Below are 18,346 nucleotides of genomic sequence, written 5' to 3'. Positions count from 1 at the left end.
CTTGACATATGTTAACTGCTCATTGCTTTCAGCATTAATGCAGTGGGTTTTTTCCATCTGAGGAGCTGTCTTCTCCTCTGTTGGTACAGAACATCAGTCAGTGAATTGTATAAATATTTCTTTGATGCCTACTCTGTAACCAGATAAACACAAAAAGCCATAGACCACAAGTCATGATCTTTGAAGAGAAAACCCCTGAGTGTTTGGTCAGCAGACATTGCAAGTGACAGTAGGCCATAGAATCTTTTTAGGGGGCTGTGGAGCAAGCTCTTAGGTTGCCAGGGGCCCTCCTCTTTTCCTCTCTGCTTAGTAGGCTTCTTGCCTCTGATAACAGATTATCACCAGCAAAACCTCAACGGCAAACTCTCTTTGAGTCAGTTCTCATGGTTTGGAGGCAGCTTAGGTTGGGCATTGATGACAAGGCCCATTAGCAGGTTTTGCCATTGCTCCTGGCCCCATTTATTGTCCTCTGTGCCTGCCCTGGCCCAGTGGCAGCTGTCTGAAGACCTAAGAGGTGATGTGTTGGCTCCTCCCTCCCCAGTCCGGGCAAGGAACTGTGATCCCCTTCTCTAGTCCTTCCCACCTTTGGGGGGTCCATGTTTCATGACTCAGTGTTTTTTCTGAACTGGGAGGCTCTTGGGGCCCAGTCTGTTTGGAAGAATCTCCCTGCATCCAGTCCTGAACCTTCCATTGCCACTCCCTTCCTGGTGCTTCTGCCTGGACACTTAACAAAACCAGGGTGTCTATTTCCACTGAATAGTGTCCAGCGGAGGGTGTGGAGGGGGAGAGCTCAGTGCTGTTTGTTTCTATCACATACATTAAAATCGATGGTGTTTGCTCATCTGGCGGAATGACAACTCATTCCTCTGGACAGGTTGGCTTCACAATTGCTCATTCAAGGGGAAATCTGGTAAGAAACGATAGTCTGGTCTTTGGGAGCATTAAACCGTTGTATTCTAATTTAAACTTGAGGCGCACTGACTGTCTTCTTCTCCTTTATTTATTTTTTGTTTCATTTTTTTTTTTTGCGTTATTGATTTTTTGATTCTTGCTTTTTTAAGAAAGAAAAAAAATCCTCAAAACCAAATGACCAGATGTGTTAAAGTCATCACAGACTATCTGCAAAAACAAGGTCCCATCCACACAGCCCAGGCAATATTCGGATGGCAGGAATGAAAGGATCCTCACACATTTCCCAAGGCTGTTGTGAAGAAAGAAAAGGAGGGTCAGACCCATCCATAGCCCTGTTGCAGTACTGCTGTTCACCTATGGGGCAGTCTTGGACAAGGCCAATCTTTTGGCTGCGGGAGGAAGGCTGCATTTATTCTGAGGCATGAGCTGCCAGGATGCACAGATCGGGAAAACCATGTGGAATAATAATAGTAACGTTAAATACAATCCTTATGTTGGCTAAAGTGCTACAGTTTTCCATGTTCTTTCAATGCATTACCTTATTTAGAATCACAGAATTACAGATTATTGTGCAGGAAAGAATGATAGAGAACAGCTAGTTCAAACCATGCTTTTTAAAGAGGAGGAAATTGAAGCCAGGAGACATGAAGTGGCTTGCTGAAAGACTCACTCCCCATAGCAGCTCCATGAAGGGGCAGGACAGACAGGCTTATTCTGTGCTTTTTCATACCTACTATGTGCCAGCCACTCTGTTAGGCTCTGGATATACAATGATGAACAAGGAGAGTGAGATACGCTCACAGAGCTTAGAGGCTGGTGGATGAGACAGACAGAGAAACAATTACACCACATGGTGATGGTTATGATGGGATGCGGTGAGACTCCTTAAGAAGGGCACCTAACCAAGACTGCATGCGACCAGGGAAGTTTCCTGGAGAAAGTGACTTCTGCAGAGGACCAGGATATGAAGAGCTAGAGTTAGCCAAGTGAAGGGTGGGGCTGGAGGCTGGTATGTGTAACTAGCCATGGAAAATTAGAGTGATCAAGTGAGTTCCTCCCCAGGGTTACCTTTTGAGGGATGAAAAAGAGTCTAATCCCAAGTGCCTGTCTCAGCACAGTGACCAAAAGGGACAAGGATGGTGTGGTCACTGTGGGGCATCTTTAACATCCTTGTCACAGCAGCTGCGGGAAGGACATAGAGCAGTGATCATGAAGAGGAAACTGAGTCACAGAGAAGGCTCAGTCATGTGCTCAAAGTCAGGCAGTTGAATGGCAATAGAATTAAAGCGAGGTTGCTGTATTTTAGGGACTCTGGGGCAGACAAATAGAGGTACAAATGAGCTCTCAGGAATCTGGGTTGGAAGAAAAATGTTGGGCAAGAAAAATATCAAGTTCTGGGTTTTGTCCTGAGCATTAAGCAATTGTGGGCCTCTGTGCCATTCACAAAGTGCACAAGATGAGAACCAGGACTTGACTGAATATGGAATTCTAGAGCTGAAAAGAGCAGCCTTTATGACCTGGAAGGAGCTGTATGTGAGTTCAATATAGGCTCCAAAGTCTGTTTTTGAACACACAGAAAGGCTGCAGTTATCCTAGGAGGCATTGTGAAACCTCTAAAATAAAAGAAAATTTAAATAGAATCAATTTAAATCAATTTTACTTTTAAAAATTCATGTGCAGTACTTTTAAGAAATGGGAAGAATGCAAAAATGAGCCATCTGCAGCTTCCCAGAGAGACGACGAAACCCTGTTCTTCCTTACACAGGGTAGGGATGAGGTGGAATCTAGACTGGCAGGTAAGAGAGAGCTTTTGTTGGTCTTCAGGAGCTGTGGGGTGTCCACCCTTCCCTCACCCTCATCTGCAGAAGCTCGGGAACATGGGCTGTCCAGGATCCATGCTTTCGGAGTGTGGTCTTTGCCCTGGGAAGTCAGAAAAGGAGAACAAAGGAGAGTGGCTTGTATCACTGGGCCTATCTCCAAATGCTGGGTTCTTTCCTCTTGGTTTTCATGTCATTTGATTTTTTTAAAGAGGAATGTTTAGAGCATGTTAAGATGTATTCTCTTACTTGTCATCACAGCAAAGTGGAAAAAGCTGAAGTTTGCATCCCAGTTCTACCCTTGATTTACTGCCTGGTGAGCATCCTACTTAACTATTCTAAGTTTTGGTTTAGTTGTTACTTAAGTAGAGAAAATGCCTACTTCATAGCATTGCTGTGAAACTTAAATGAGTTAAGAGCTGCAAAGTGCCTAATATAGCATGTGGCACATCCTAGGTGTTTGGTACATGATGAGTATGATGTTTATTCACCTTCTCCCTGATCTCATGATTTTAATACAGAAAGGAGGATGACTGTGTTTCTATAGACAGAAGCACTGTACCCCAAAGAAGTTCAGTGCTGCTACTGTGATGAGAGTTGGAATTCGAAAAGAAAGGTCTTCTGACACTCAGTCCAGGAGCTTTTCAGCTCCACGGGCTTACAATAATATACAGCTTTAGCGTCTCTAGAAATCCTTTCTGATTTCCCTTGGAAGCAGTCATGTAGGCATTTACTGGCACTCAGCTTTATTCTAAATTTTGGTCCCAAAATTGTTTTTTTTAAGATAACATCAAGAGCTATTTCTGGATGCTAGGGAAAGAGGTTATTTTTCAGACAATCTCTCCAAGCAAACACTACCATGGCTCTTGCAGGAAGTCTGCAGTGTGTGTGTGCAGCTAACAGGGTTAAGTGGCATTAGCTTGTACTAATAAGGAGATAGAACACCAAACCAAGGCACACCCTATACCCAGACTCTGTGTCATCACAGCCCAGGGTGGTCCAGGGTGGCCCAGGGTGGCTGAGCTTCCAGCCTCGGAAAGAGAGAAGGGCAGCCAGGCAGGAAAGTCTTATATGTGTGAATGATTGTCTGCATTCTTATCTTGAAATAGGAAGCTGGGCTGCTTCAGAAGCCCCCAACGATGGGTCTTTAGAGAGAAGCAGCTAAAGTATCTACAATATCCAGCTCACCTATCCAAGAAAGGGTGGTATAAGGGACACTGAACTGAGCTCCTAGGAAAATTGGGAAAGTCTAGGAAAACTGGGACTCTTTGACAAACTGGGACAAGAAACTTAACCTTTTTTATGTAAAATATGCTTAATCATACCTGCTCTGCCAACCTCAGAATGTCATTGTAGGAATGAACAGGCAGGTAAAAGGTCTTTTGCAAACTGCAAATGTGATGTAGAGCCCTGTAGAGTATGGAGGTGGGGGTATGGGACAGATTGATGCCTAAGGGAAGCTACAGCAAAGAATCAAGTAGTTGAACAAGGAGAAATATAAACCAGATCTTTAGGGCTTTAAAAAATCAATTACTAATTAATAAGTTAGGAAAGGATTTATTTATAGCCTACTTTTTTTGCATCATGCAGTTTGCTAGACACTATAGATTTGGAGGAGAAAGACATATGCCCATGTTTTCAAAGATGCTGATGGATTGTACAGAGAAGCCTGTAAAAAGATACACTTTAATGCAATAGAGTAAAAGCTGTTGTTCATGTTATCTAATGCCTTGTAACAAAGTGCCCCACAACCTAATGGCTTAAAACACCAATGGGCATTTATTATCTCTCACAGTTTCTGTGGATCCAAAATAGGAACCACTTAGCTTGGTGGCTCTGGCTCAGGGTCTCTCATGGGTTGCAGTCAAGATGTTGACTGGGAACACAGTCATCTGAAGGTTTGACTGTGGCTGAAGGATGCACTTGAGACAATGGCTCACTTGCATGCCGGCAAGTTGATGTGGTTAATATGGTTTGGATCTGTGTCCTCACCAACTCTCATGTTGAATTGTAGTCCCCACTGTTGGAGGTGGTGCCTAGTGGTAGGTGGTTGGATCATGGGGGTGGATTTTTCATGAATTGTTTAGCATCATCCTCTTGGTGCAGTTCTCGTGACAGTGAGTGAGTTCTCATGAGATCTGATTGTTTAAAAGTGTACAGCACCTCCCTGCTCACTCTCTCGTGCTCCTGCTCCCTGCAGGTGAGATGCCTTGCTCCCCCTTTGCCTTCCATCATGATTGGAAACTTCCTGAGGTATCCTCAGAAGCAGAAGTCACTATGCGTTGTGTACAGCCTGCAGAACCATGAGCCAATTAAACCTCTTTTTATACACACACACACACACAAATTACACAGTCTCAGGTATTCTTTTATAATGGTGCAAAAATAGACTAATACCTGAGTGTTGGTAGGAGGCCTCAGCTTTGTCCCCTTGGTCTTGGTCTTCCCCACAGGCTATTTGCAGGTTCCATGGCTGCTGGATTCCCCAGAGTGAGCCATGAAGGGAAAGGTAGAAGTTGCAATGTATTTTATAACCTAGTCCTGGAAGTCACACATTCTCACAGCTCTATCCTACTGGCTACATAGGTTATCTTCATTCAGTGTAAAGAGGACCAGACAAGAGCAGAAATTCCAGGACATGAGTAGGACTGAGGACCGACTTGTAAGATGGCGTTATGAAAGCATGAACAGTGTGCTTCAGGTGGGCAGAGGAAGAATGGATTTATTACCCCTAGGCTGTGAACCAGGCTTTGAGTATACATAGGAGTTTTCTAATTGATTAAGACAGGGAGCAGATTTTCAAGTTGACAGGGAGTCATATCCAGGGGTGCAGAGTTGAAATGGACTCTCAGGTCTGGGGAACTGTGAGACAGGCATTACAGCAGGAGCAGTTCCATGGTGGCAGAGTGCAGGAAGAAGAAGGTATGTTGGGGCCACTTATAAAATATCTTGAATGTATCTGAAGCCAAGATGTGTGGATTTCTCCTGGAGGCAGCAAGGAATCAGGATAAGATGATGAGCAGGATTTTAAGGAAGCCAGCTAGCAGAGTGAGCAGGTGGGCTCATGGAGAAGAGGCCAGAGGCTATGGAGAAGCAAGGGGAAGGTGACCCATGGCATCTTTTTAGAAGATGCAGTGAGGATGGGGGGAGAGGCCTCCCTGAGAGCCAATCTGCTGTAGAACCAACAAGATTGGGGAGTTCTAGAAATCACTGAGCTTTATCCTTTTCTTTCTACAGCTGGGGAAACATTGAGGCAGAGGGACAGGGTTCATTCAAGGATAACGCAGCTTTTTACTAAAAAAAAAATTTAGATTGCTGATTTCAGGCAACAGGGACGTACTCACAGAAAGAAGTATGTGTGTCACAAGAACTCAGAAAGGGAAAGGATGACACTTTGGGAGGTAGTGAGTTCCTCTAAATGTGGAATAATCAATAATGAAAGGATTGTAGGAAGACTTTGCTGATACCTTTGGCTGAGTTAGGGTCCTCCTTTCCAACTCTATCTTAAATTTGTCACACGGCATTATAGTTGGGTCTCCACCTCCCACACTCGATGTGAGGTCCTTCCAGCTTCTTCCTATTTATCCCTGTCATTTCTGAATCTCTGGTACCTAGCCCAGTGCCGGACACATGGAAGGAATGTGGGGTGGATAACTGAAGGGGCGTTTAAGCCATAGCTCCATGGTTGGGCTAGATGATCACTAGGATTCATCAAGAAGCTTATGATGAAGGCAGGTTGGCCAATGTGGAGCGAGGAAGATAAAATAAGTTCAGCGGGAGATGATGGCAGTGGGAAGGGACAATCTGAAAAAGCTTCGGAGTCCATTTTAAGAACTTTTAATTGTATTCTTACCTTGACTTCTCATTACGGAAGAAATTATAGTTCTAGAATATCAATCAATATTACATTGCCAGAAGGAAGAAAGGGTGACTTGGGATGAGGTAAGCAAAGGTGAGAGGGAGTTCTGAGGTCCTGCTGTCCAGACTTGGGTCCCCTGAGTGGGTAGGGTGGCACCAGTGCTTAGGCAACAGCAACCCAGCACCATCCTGCTGGGATGACAGGTGCTCAGTGGCCCTGGGACTCAGATTGAGGCCGGAAGAGCCAGTGACAACTATGGGACCATAGGAGGTAGCTAATATGTATGTTAAACATATGGAAATGAGAGCAAATAGCAGAGCCGGGGAAACAAATATTGAACAGGGTCTGGGCCTGAGACTAAACCAACACAGGGAAATGAGAGGCTGTTGCAAGCAAACAAGCTGCCCAGGGGAAGAGGAGGATGCGCAGAGGGAAAGACAGACTGAAATGGGACCTCAGGGAGCACGCTGCCGGCTTTGGCTGCAGGCTGGCCAGCCCTGCTGGGTGGCCCCAGAAAGACACTGTGCATGCCAAGACAGGTCCAGGCAAGCTGCGAGGGACTGAGTTTGTCCCGTTTGTTGAAGTTTCCCTTTCTTTGCACATTTCATCCCTCCTTAGCACCTTGTCCCCATTTTCAGGCAACCCTGTTATATGCCCTGACCAAGGCTGTCTCAGGTTGGAAATATACACCCTACTCACTTTCCTGATGTTGCCATTTGGTTGCAATGACTCGAGAGCCAGCTCCAGAATGTCCCTATAATAGAAGCTTAGGGACAGACATCTGCATGGAAGTATGGGAAGACTGTGGCTAAGGGACTTTTCTTGAGGCTCAGTTTGCAAAGCAGACGTGCTCTTTTTACCTAGGGGGTAAAGTTTAGGCTGTCACTGTCTGAAGACAAGTGGGTGGGATTCATAACCAACTTTCTTCTCTTCTATAAAACAGTCATGGCAGCTGAAATGGTAGTTCCACCCAACCCATGGGAGAGGGCCAGTGCACCAGCTGAGAGAAGAAGGAGTAAGCCACAGGCTGAGTGCGTGTCTGTCTGAGAGCACAGGACTGTGCCCCAGCTGCTTTCTGGGACACTGGAGGACAGAACAGTCTGTGTCACAGCAGGACAAAGCCCTGTCCTGAACATGTAGGGAGGCTCTGCCATCCGAATACAGGGACTGTCCCCTCTTGTTCTTCCAATGTGGAAGTTACTGTGACCCCTTGAGGAGAGCTTGGAGATGAGGGGACACTATGAGAGGGAGCCCAGGTCCCTCCAAGGTGTTTCTTGCAGGAGTGTTACATGTCTAGAGTGCTCCATCTAGACAGTAGATGCCACCTGGCTGGCCTCATTTATGAGATCCAGTTCTGTATGAAATAATGCCTGAGGACACACAACTCAGAACAGATCAGTCTTCAGTAAATTGTGCAGTTGGAAAGCTTGTGGGAAGAGGTGCTTTAGAATCAGGTGGTGGCAGGGGCCCTTGAGTCAGAAACATGGACAGAAAGGAGGGCGGAGCCTCCCAATGATGAGTCCACTCCATTGATTGCCCAAAGCCAACCTGGGAGAGAGCGTCTTTGGCCTTTATCTCCCAGAAGAAGCAGTGGACCTGCAAAGGCTCCCCAGTCCCTGTCCCTCCAGTCCTGGGGCCTTACAAAGTACTCCCTTCCTCCATCTCTAGCTTCTATGACCTGTCAGGAGGCGTGCGGACTGATCTTAACTAACTGCACAAAATGTGTTGTAACCTCTGATAGGTTCCTTTTATACGGGTGGGGTTAGGATAAAAGGATTAAATAAGGCACTACTTCTTCTGTCTATGAGATGAAGGTTGAGTGTGAGAGGCAGATTCATCCACAAATGGCTGAGATAAGATCAAATTGGATAAGAAGTAAAACACAAGCTTAAAATGAATCAAGAGAGCAGGAGAGGAAGGAGTTAACAGGGTTCTGGCCAGGAACAGGCCCCATGAAAGCACATGAATTAAGGAAGACCTCAGCATTGGGAAAGACTTCCAGATAGAGAAAGGGAAGGGCCTTCAGGCTTTGTAAACAATATGGATGGAGTGACAAATGGGATAAGGCAGTGAATACTCATTCCTGGAGACTGGTGGAAGCTAGGAATGAAAAGACAAACCAAACAAGCTCACAGTGGTCTTTGTGTGGCTGGATGAGGAATTAGGGTCCATGTTTAAGGCATAGAGCATTTCCTGAAGATTTCTGAAACTCAGAAAAATAATTTTCCCCTCCTTGACATCATACCTGGGTTTCTTGAAGAGAACCAGATTTGCCATACCAGCCCTTTAGGGACTGTTCATTTCTTCAAGGAAACAATACCTGCAATTGTGTAGCTATTAACTGGTGAGCCCAGGTGCCAATTTATGGCCCAACAGGCAAAGGACACTAAGGAACTGAAATGAAGCCTAAGCTCCATTTAGATAATTTATGTAAGTCACTTTCACAGTGCATGGAATATAGTAAGTGCTCAATAAATGTTGTCATTCTTACTGAATCTTTATTAAAACTCAATGAAATAGGTTTTATTATCCCCATTATATAATATAGTGAAGCTCAGACAGGTTATATTACTCCAAGAGTTTACAACTAGTCGGTGGAGCACTATCATTTGGACCTGGGTCTGAATCTAAAGCCCATGTTTTGCCCACCATGCCTGTTGCTAGAGGAGATAAGCTGCAAGGTGAGGGCAAGGGTTATTGGATCATAGCCAAGAGACATTAGAAACTTTGAGGTGCCAGGACTAGAGAGTGTGGGGAGGAGTTTCTCATCCAGTCCTTACTCCTGCAATCAGAACCTAATTGTAAGCACCTTGTGATGGTTAATATTGAGTGTCGACTTGATTGGATTGAAGGATGCAAAATGGACTTCCACTCACCAAGGCTGATCTGGCTATAGCCACCACTGAGTGCCTCATTGGCCAGTAGCAGAGACCAACAATGAGTCCTTGATATGGCACCATTCCTCTGGGTGATTGGCCAGCTACTTTGTGGCAGTTTGATTATATTGCATCATAGAAAGGGCAGCAGTTTGTCCTCACCAGAATAGACACTCCAGATAGGAGTTTGCCTATCCTGTACACATTGTTTCTGCCAAGACTGCCATCTGTGGACTCACAGAATGCCTTATCCACCGTCATGGTATTCCACACAGCATTGCCTCTGACCAAGGCACTCACTTTATGGCTAAAGGAGTGTGACAGTGGGATCATGCTCATGGAATTCACTGGTCTTACCTCGTTCCCTACCATTCTGAAGCAGCTGGACTGATAGAATAGTGGAATGGCCTTTTGAAGTCACAATTACAACACCAACTAGGTGACAGTACTTTGCAGTAGTGGGGCAAAGTTCTCCAGAAGGCTGTGTATGCTCTGAATCAGTATCCAGTATTATGGTACTGTTTCTCCCATAGCCAGGATTAATGGGCCCAGGAATCAAGGGGTGGAAGTGGAAGTGGCACTACTCACCATCACCCATAGTGACCCAGTAGCAAAAATCTTGCCTTCTGTTTCCACAACATTACCTTTCACTGGCCTAGAGGTCCTAGTTCAGAGGAAGGAATGCTGCCACCAGGAGACACAAAAATGATTCTATGAAACTGGAAGTCACCTGGCCATTTTGGGCTCCTCCTACCTCTAAGTCAACAGGCTAAGAAGTATGTTACCGTGTTGGCTGGGGTGATTGACCTGGACTATCAAGAGGAAATCAGTCTATTACTCCACAATGGAGGTAAGGAAGAGTACACATGGAACACAAAAGATCCATTGGGACATCAATCCCATGCCCTGTTATTAAGGAAACTACAAAAACTCAATCCAGGCAGGACTGCAAATGGCCCACAACCTTCAGGAATGAAGATTTGGGTCCGTCCACCAGGTTAAAAACCACAACCTGCTGAGGTGCTTGCTGAAGGCAAAGGAAATACAGAATGAGTAGTTGAAAGAAGGTAGTCATCAAAACCAGCTGTGACCACTTGACCAGTTGCAGAAATGAGGATGGTAATTTTCATGAGTATTTCTTCCTTATGTTAAGAACATGTTTGTACATTATACACTTGTACTAAGAAAATACCTTCATTTTATTTCTTTTATTTTTCCTTTATCATGTGACATAAGATTTCTTGACTTCATATCAGCATTTAAGTGCTATTAACTTTCTATAACAGCATTTGGGTTAAGAATTAGTGCACTTCTGGTTGTATGAAAGATAGCTGTATTATCTTAGGCATAATTATGACATTATTGTCTTTATTTGAAGATTATGTATGGTTTCAGGTGATGTGTGTGGGTTCAAGTTGACAAGGGGTGGATTTGTGATCCTTAATAGTGAGTGTCAACTTGATTGGATTGAAGGATGCAAAGTATTATTCCTGGTGTGTCTGTGAGGGTGTTGCCAAAGGAAATTAACATTTGAGTCAGTGGACTGGGAGAGGCAGATCCACCCTCAATCTTGGTGGGCACCATCTAATCAGCTGCCAGCGCAGCTACCATAAAGCAGGCAGGAGAAGATGGAAAAACAGACTTGCTGAGTCTTCCGGCCTCCATCTTTCTCCTGTGCTAGATGCTTCCTGCCCTTGAATATCAGTCTCCAAGTTCTTCAGCTTTTGGACCCTTGGACTTACACCAGTGATTTGCCAGGGGCTGTCAGTCCTTCAGCCACAGACTGAAAGCTATACTGTTGGCTTCCCTACTTTTGAGGTTTTGGAACTCAGACTGATCCACCACTGTCCTCCTTGCTCCTCAGCATGCAGATGGCCTTTCGTGGGACTTTACCTTGTGATTGTGTGAGTCAATTCTCCTTAATAAACTCCCTGTCATATATACATATATTCTATTAGTTCTGTCCCTCTAGAGAACCCTAATACACACCTTCATTAGGAAGTCATCACCATATTGGCTGAGAAGGCCACCACGGATTGGGGAGCTCTTTGGGAAGACAGCAGATTCAATCAGATACAGCCAGGCTCCTCTACCCCTGTGCGGCAGGTACTTCTTGGGTCAGCCTGGCCCTGGCTGACATCAGAATGGACCAAATGAGAGCTCCCCACTCTTACTTGTGGAATCAATATCTGCAGCATCCCTGGGGCTTGACACTTGCAGTGTCTCCCTTTAGGGAGAGAAAGTCTGCATCTTCCAGTAACCCTTCACACAGCAGGGCATCGTGGAGGGCATCTTTGTCAGGCTTTCTTGATAATCTGGCTCCAGCCATGTGGGAGTCAGTATGGCCCACAGAAGAACTGCACTGGATTCTACCTTCATGTTTAACAAGCAGTTGTTCACTTTGTTCTCTTTTTCCTTGCACAGTGCTCTCGTATCTACTTCCCTCCTCATCCTCAATCTGAGCCTACAGGACCACCCTCAGGAGCCATCTGTGCCCTACCTATAGTTTAACACCCAACTTAGATTCAGGACTGTCCTGCCTTTGGAGTCAATTAAGAGAATTCAGCTTCAAGGTAGACTTGCTGCCAGCATTGCTCAGACCTTCTACCTCGGTTCAGGACTGCTTTTTATTGTGATTTCTAAGGCTAATCCTCCACTGGTATATGTGAGCTCCAGCACCCGGACTGGAGCTTTATCTGGATTATTTGCCCAGTCAGTACTCCATTGCCTCTGGGCTGAGTTTCCACCTTGCTTTCTTTTTTTTCTTTTTTTTCTGAGACGGAGTCTTGCTCTGTCACCCAGGCTGGAGTGCAGTGGTGCAATCTCGGCTCCCTGCAAGCTCCGCCTCCCGGGTTCATGCCATTCTCCTGCCTCAGCCTCCCGAGTAGCTGGGACTACAGGCGCCCACCACCACGCCTGGCTAATTTTTTGTATTTTTAGTAGAGACAGGGTTTCACTGTGTTAGCCAGGATGGTCTCGATCTCCTGACCTCGTGATCCCCTCGCCTTGGCCTCCCAATGTGCTGGGATTACAGGCGTGAGCCACTACACCTGGCCCCCCACTTTGCTTTCTTTACCAATCTTTGGAGTTGATGGTTGATATAGTTTGGATGTTTGTCCCCTCCAAATCTCATGTTGAAATGTGATTTCCAGTGTTGGAGGTGAGGCCTGGTGGGAGGAGTTTCAGTTATGAGGGTGGATCTCATGGATGGCTTGGTGCTGTCCTCACAGTAATGAGTAAATTCTCAGTCTATTAATTACCCCAAGATCTGAATGTTAAAAAGAGCCTGGTATCTCCTCTTGTCTCTCTTGCCATATGACAAGCCTGCTCCCCCTTCACCTTCCACCATAAGTAAAAGTTTCCTGAGACCCTCACCAGAAGCAGATGCTGGTGCCATGCTTCTTGGACAGCCTGCAGAACTATGAACCAAATAAACCAAACAAATAAAAGATCTTTATAAATTACTCAGCCTCAGGTATCCCTTTATGGCAGTGCAAAATGGACTGACACAGTGATGGTCACCTGTTTGTCTCCTCACATTTCCATATCACTGTCTCTGAATCCCATCACCTACCTTTTTTGTGGGTCACTGCTTATTGAACCCGGGAGTGCCTTCCTGCTACCATATACTGTCTGTTTCCTTTCATCATACCCTTTAGGATCAAACCCTCTCTCCTTGCCTGCTTAATCCTGGGTGGACTCTGAAGCTTCAGAGCATGTCTACAGATCCCTAAATCTCATGTTTTCAACATCAGCCAACAGCATAAGCTAGCCAGACTGGGCTTCCTGGACTGCTGGGCATTGGCTGACCTGGAGACCTATTAAGAATTTCATTTTTAAATCCCAGGTGATATCGACACACATTTTAGGAAAACTTGAGCAAATTTCATGTTCTATTAGTATTTGCAAAGTAAGAAAGTCAAGTCATTATGAAATGATATCCTATTAACTTACATTAATGAAAGTGACACAGCATAAAGTCATTCCTCTTTGTCCAGACATTGCCCCAGCCTGCCTGGTGGTGCTACCTGGTACCCAAGCACATCTCCAGCTCCCACTCTGTGCTTGGAGGGGTACAGTGAAGACATGGCACAGGTTCCAGGTACCATCAGCTGAAGATTCCAACCAGGCGGGAGGCAGGAGGTGGGATAGTGCAAGGTGGGCTTGGAGGATGGTGGGGAGGAGGTGGGCTTGGTGGATGATGGGAAGGAGATGGGGTGGTGGAAGGTTGGGAGGAGGTGGGGTGGTGGAAGGTGGAGGGGAGGTAGGGTGGTGGAAGGTGGGGTGGAGGTGGGGTGGTGGAAGGTGGGGGGGGAAGTGGGGTGGTGGAAGGTGGGGGAGAGGTAAAGTGGTGGAAGGTGGGGGGAGGTGGTGTGGCGGAAGGTTGGGGGTGGTGGAAGGTCGGGGGGAGGTGGGGTGGTGGAAGGTCGGGGGGAGGTGGGGTGGTGGAAGGTGGGGGAAGGTGGGGTGGTGGAAGGTGGGGTGGTGGAAGGTGGGGTGGTGGGAGGTCAGGGGGAGGTGGGGTGGTGGGAGGTGTGGGGTGGTGGAAGGTGGAGGGGAGGTGGGGTGGTGCAAGGTGGGGGGGAGGTGGGGTGGTGGAAGGTGGGGAGGTGGGGTAGGGGAAGGTGGGGTGGTGGAAGGTAGGGGGGAGGTGGGGTGGTGGAAGGTGGGGGGGAGGTGGGGTGGTGGAAGGTGTGGGGGAGGTGGGGTGGTGGAAGGTGGGGAGGTTGGGTAGGGGGAGGTGGGGTGGTGGAAGGTGGGGGGGAGGTGGGGTGGTGGGAGGTGGGAGGTGGGGTGGTGGGAGGTGGCAGGGAGGTGGGGTGGTGAGAGGTGGGGAGGTGGGGTGGTGGAAGATGGTGGGGAGGTGGGGTGGTGGAAGGTGGGGGGGAGGTGGGGTGGTGGAAGGTGGGGGGAAAGTGGGGTGGTGGAAGGTGGGGGAGAGGTAAAGTGGTGGAAGGTGGGGGGAGGTGGGGTGGTGGAAGGTTGGGGGTGGTGGAAGGTAGGGGGGAGGTGGGGTGAAAGTGGGGGGAGGTAGGGTGGTGGAAGGTCGGGGGGAGGTGGGGTGGTGGAAGGTGGAGGGGAGGTGGGGTGGTGGAAGGTGGGGGGAGGTGGGGTGGTGGAAGGTCGAGGGGAGGTGGGGTGGTGGAAGGTGGGGGAAGGTGGGGTGGTCGAAGGTGGGGTGGTGGGAGGTCAGGGGGAGGTGGGGTGGTGGGAGGTATGGGGTGGTGGGAGGTCGGGGGGAGGTGGGGTGGTGGGAGGTGTGGGGAGGTGGGGATGTGGGGAGGGAGGTGGGTGGTGGAAGGTGGGGAGGGAGGTGGGGTGGTGGAAGTTTGGGGGGAGGTGGGGTGGTGGAAGGTGGGGGAAGGTGGGGTGGTCGAAGCTGGGGTGGTGGGAGGTCAGGGGGAGGTGGGGTGGTGGGAGGTGTGGGGTGGTCAGAGGTCAGGGGGAGGTGTGGTGGGAGGTCGGGGGGAGGTGGGGTGGTGGGAGGTGTGGGGAGGTGGGGATGTGGGGAGGGAGGTGGGTGGTGGAAGGTGGGGAGGGAGGTGGGGTGGTGGAAGTTTGGGGGGAGGTGGGGTGGTGGAAGGTTGGGGGAGGTGGGGTGGTAGGTGGTGGGGAGGTGCGGTGGTGGGAGGTGGGGTGGTGGGAGGTGGGGAGGTGGGGTGGTGGGAGGTGGGGGGGAGGTGGGGTGGTGGAAGGTGGGGTGGTGGGAGGTCAGGGGGAGGTGGGGTGGGAGGTGTGGGGTGGTGGGAGGTCGGGGGGAGGTGGGGTGGTGGGAGGTGTGGGGAGGTGGGGATGTGGGGAGGGAGGTGGGGTGGTGGAAGGTGAGGAGGGAGGTGGGGTGGTGGAAGGTTGGGGGGAGGTGGGGTGGTGGGAGGTGGGGGTGAGGGGTGGTGGGAGGTCAGGGGGAGGTGGGGTGGTGGGAGGTCGGGGGGAGGTGGGGTGGTTGAAGGTGGGGGGGAGGTGGGGTGGTGGGAGGTGGGGTGGTGGAAGGTAGGGGGGAGGTGGGGTGGTGGAAGGTGGGGAGGTTGGGTAGGGGGAGGTGGGGTGGTGGAAGGTGGGGGGGAGGTGGGGTGGTGGAAGGTGGGGGGAGGTGGGGTGGTGGGAGGTGGGGTGGTGGGAGGTGGGGTGGTTGGAGGTCGGTGGGGAGGTGGGGTGGTGGGAGGTGTGGGGAGGTGGGGATGGAGGTGGGGTGGTGGGAGGTGTGGGGAGGTGGGGATGGAGGTGGGGGTGGTGGAAGGTGGGGAGTATGTAGGGTGGTGGAAGGTGGGGGAGGTGGGGTGGTAGATGGAGGGGAGGTAGGGCGGTAGAAGGTGGGCTATCTTGCTGGGGCTTTGAATCACCAGGTTTTCTCAAAATGACTAGGGATGCACTCTGGGGTGAAGAGCATAGTTTTGCCAGTCAATCCAAATAAATCTGAGACTCTTAGACTTAGAACCAACCCTGAACATCCTCATTGTCACAGTGCAAGGCAGACAGAAGTCCTTTCCTTCCATGACCACTTCTTACCCTCTTACAGCTTGTAATGTTAATTTGTGACAACTCCCTCTTCTTTCTCATCAGGGAGAAGGATGATGGCTATTTTAACCTGATCTGACCTTAGAACAGACATATGGGCAATAAGAACCAAATGGGATAAACAAGAGTAAGATTTTCCTCCCTCTCACCCAGTACAGTATGGTGTTCGGGTTCTCCAAGAAGGCCTGGGCCAATTTTCCAGCGCTGACTGGAACTTCTACAGAGGACCCTGTCACTATCCTTAGAGACCTAGCTAGAGGAAGCCCTGGCTTGGTTCAGGGGAGATTGACAAACAGTTAAAGTGACGCCTGGTGACATGATCAGTGAAATACTACCCCAGGGTCTGAGTCTGGGGGGCTTCCAGGGCCTCCTTTCACCAGAGTCACCTACGGGCAGTCCTTTCTCCTGGTATTTTAACCATACAAACCTGCATAAGAATACCTGTCATCAGGTGAGAAGCAGGAAGGCTCAGAGATACAAATGATCCCCTGAGACCACGGCTCTCTCCATAGCTGTCCCAAAGATCACTTGCATAAACGTCATGGTTTCAGTCCTGAAATTTTTTCTTTAGAGGGTCAGTCATCTGTCTCAGAATGTCAGAACTGGAAGTGACTTAGAGGTCATCGGGTACAGCCACTCTCAAACCTTCTTTGCTCACAGACCCCATTGAGAATCTGATGAAAATTGTGACTGTTTTCCCAGGTAAATGCACATGTACATAATACCCATTCACAGGAGTTCTCATATATAATTTTTAGGGAATTTTTTGGCCCTCCAAGCCCATTCATGGGCCCTGGATAAGATTCTTTGATCTGTCTCTAGTTCTACATTTCTTAGACAAGGCACAGAGATGACATGCAACTTGCTCAGTGTCACACAGTCTAGTAATGGCCGAGCCAGAGTCAGGACAGTTTACTTCCTGCCGTTCCAGTGTTTCTCCAAGGCCTCCTTAAATGCTTAGGTCTTGAACCCTTTACAGGCCTCCTGTGTTTCCTCTGAAAATGGGAATACCTGAAGGGGTCACCCCTTTGACTGCTGCAAACTAGCAGGGTGCTAGGGGGCTGGCTGAGGGTCATGGGCCAGGAAGACATCTCAGGTCATCACAGGGAAAGCAGCATAGCTGTAGCTGAGCAGGGAGTCTGCGGTCAGCCAGTTCTAGATCAAATCATTTCTCTGCCACGTGACTCTCGGCAGGTTAATTAACTTCTCTGCACCTTAGTTTTCTCAGCTCCAAAACAGTAATGATAGCAATGCCAATGACATTTGTGGTGGGAGGTCAAGCACCTGGGGGTATTGGACTGAATGGTAGCACCGTCCTTTTCACTTTGCTGTTTTTCTGGGGTGGCCTCAGCAGCCCCGGCCACACTGCAGCCTGCCACTGTACCCAGAGCCAGGCTGTGTGAATTTTGTACTTCTCCTTTAATCATTCTCCCCTAGCTCAGCCTTCTTCCTGGCTGGCCCTGAGTCTTAGGGGTCAGGAAATACGATGCCAGCAGCAGAGAAGTTTGGGCCTTAAATAACTGCCTCCCCTGCAAGGTTAGCCGCTGCCACTCCCCCGCCCCTCCCCACTGCCTGTCACTGGCTGGGCTGCCAGCTGCGGGGACAGTGTGCCCCCTGCTGGCCACCTGGCCCTGGAAAGCTGCGGGCCATGGCCAGGCAGTCTCCAGGCTGAAGGGCTGGAGGAGTTGGAGGTCGGCCTCCTGCAGGGGCTGAAGTGGGGACAGATCTAGGACGAGGGGGGTGGGCAGAGCTGCGGTCACATTCCTAGGTAGTGCTAGTGTTGGGGGGAAGCGGAGCTCCTGGTGGCCGGCCTGCAGATCCCCTGCCCCCCACATATTATCCAGCTGAAAAGAACCCCAGGGGGGGTGTGGTACCCTGGGAGAGGGGAGAGGGGAGAGGACGGGGAAGTGGAGGCCAAGGTGAAGGGCGGTGGCAGGAGAGGCCAAGGTTTACATCACGGTCTCAGGCTCATAGGCTTTGGGTGTGTGTGTGTACATGAGAGAGGGGGAGAGACAGAGACAGGGATGAGAGACAGAGATGAGATACAGAGACAGAGGCAGAGACAGAGACAAAAAGACAGAGAGGCAGAGATAGAGACAAAAAGAGAGAGGCAGACAGAGACAGAGGTAGAGATAAAAAGATACAGATAGAGACAGAGACAGAGATGAGGGAGGGAGAGACAGACAAGTTGAGACAGAGACAAAGACAAACAGAGATAGAGACAGAGACAAAAAGAGACAGAGACAGAGACAAAAAGAGGCAGAGACAGAGACAAAGAGACAGATGTAGAGAGACAGAAGAGACAGGTAGAGTTAGAAACAGGCAGAGACAGAGATAGAGAAGCAGAGACAGTGAGAGGCAGAGTT

This window comes from Pan troglodytes, chromosome 7 (genome assembly GCF_028858775.2).
Source record: "Pan troglodytes isolate AG18354 chromosome 7, NHGRI_mPanTro3-v2.0_pri, whole genome shotgun sequence".
In the NCBI taxonomy this organism is placed as follows: Eukaryota; Metazoa; Chordata; class Mammalia; order Primates; family Hominidae; genus Pan; species Pan troglodytes.
The sequence above is the reverse complement of the archived record's forward strand: the minus strand, read 5'-3'. Positions refer to the sequence as shown.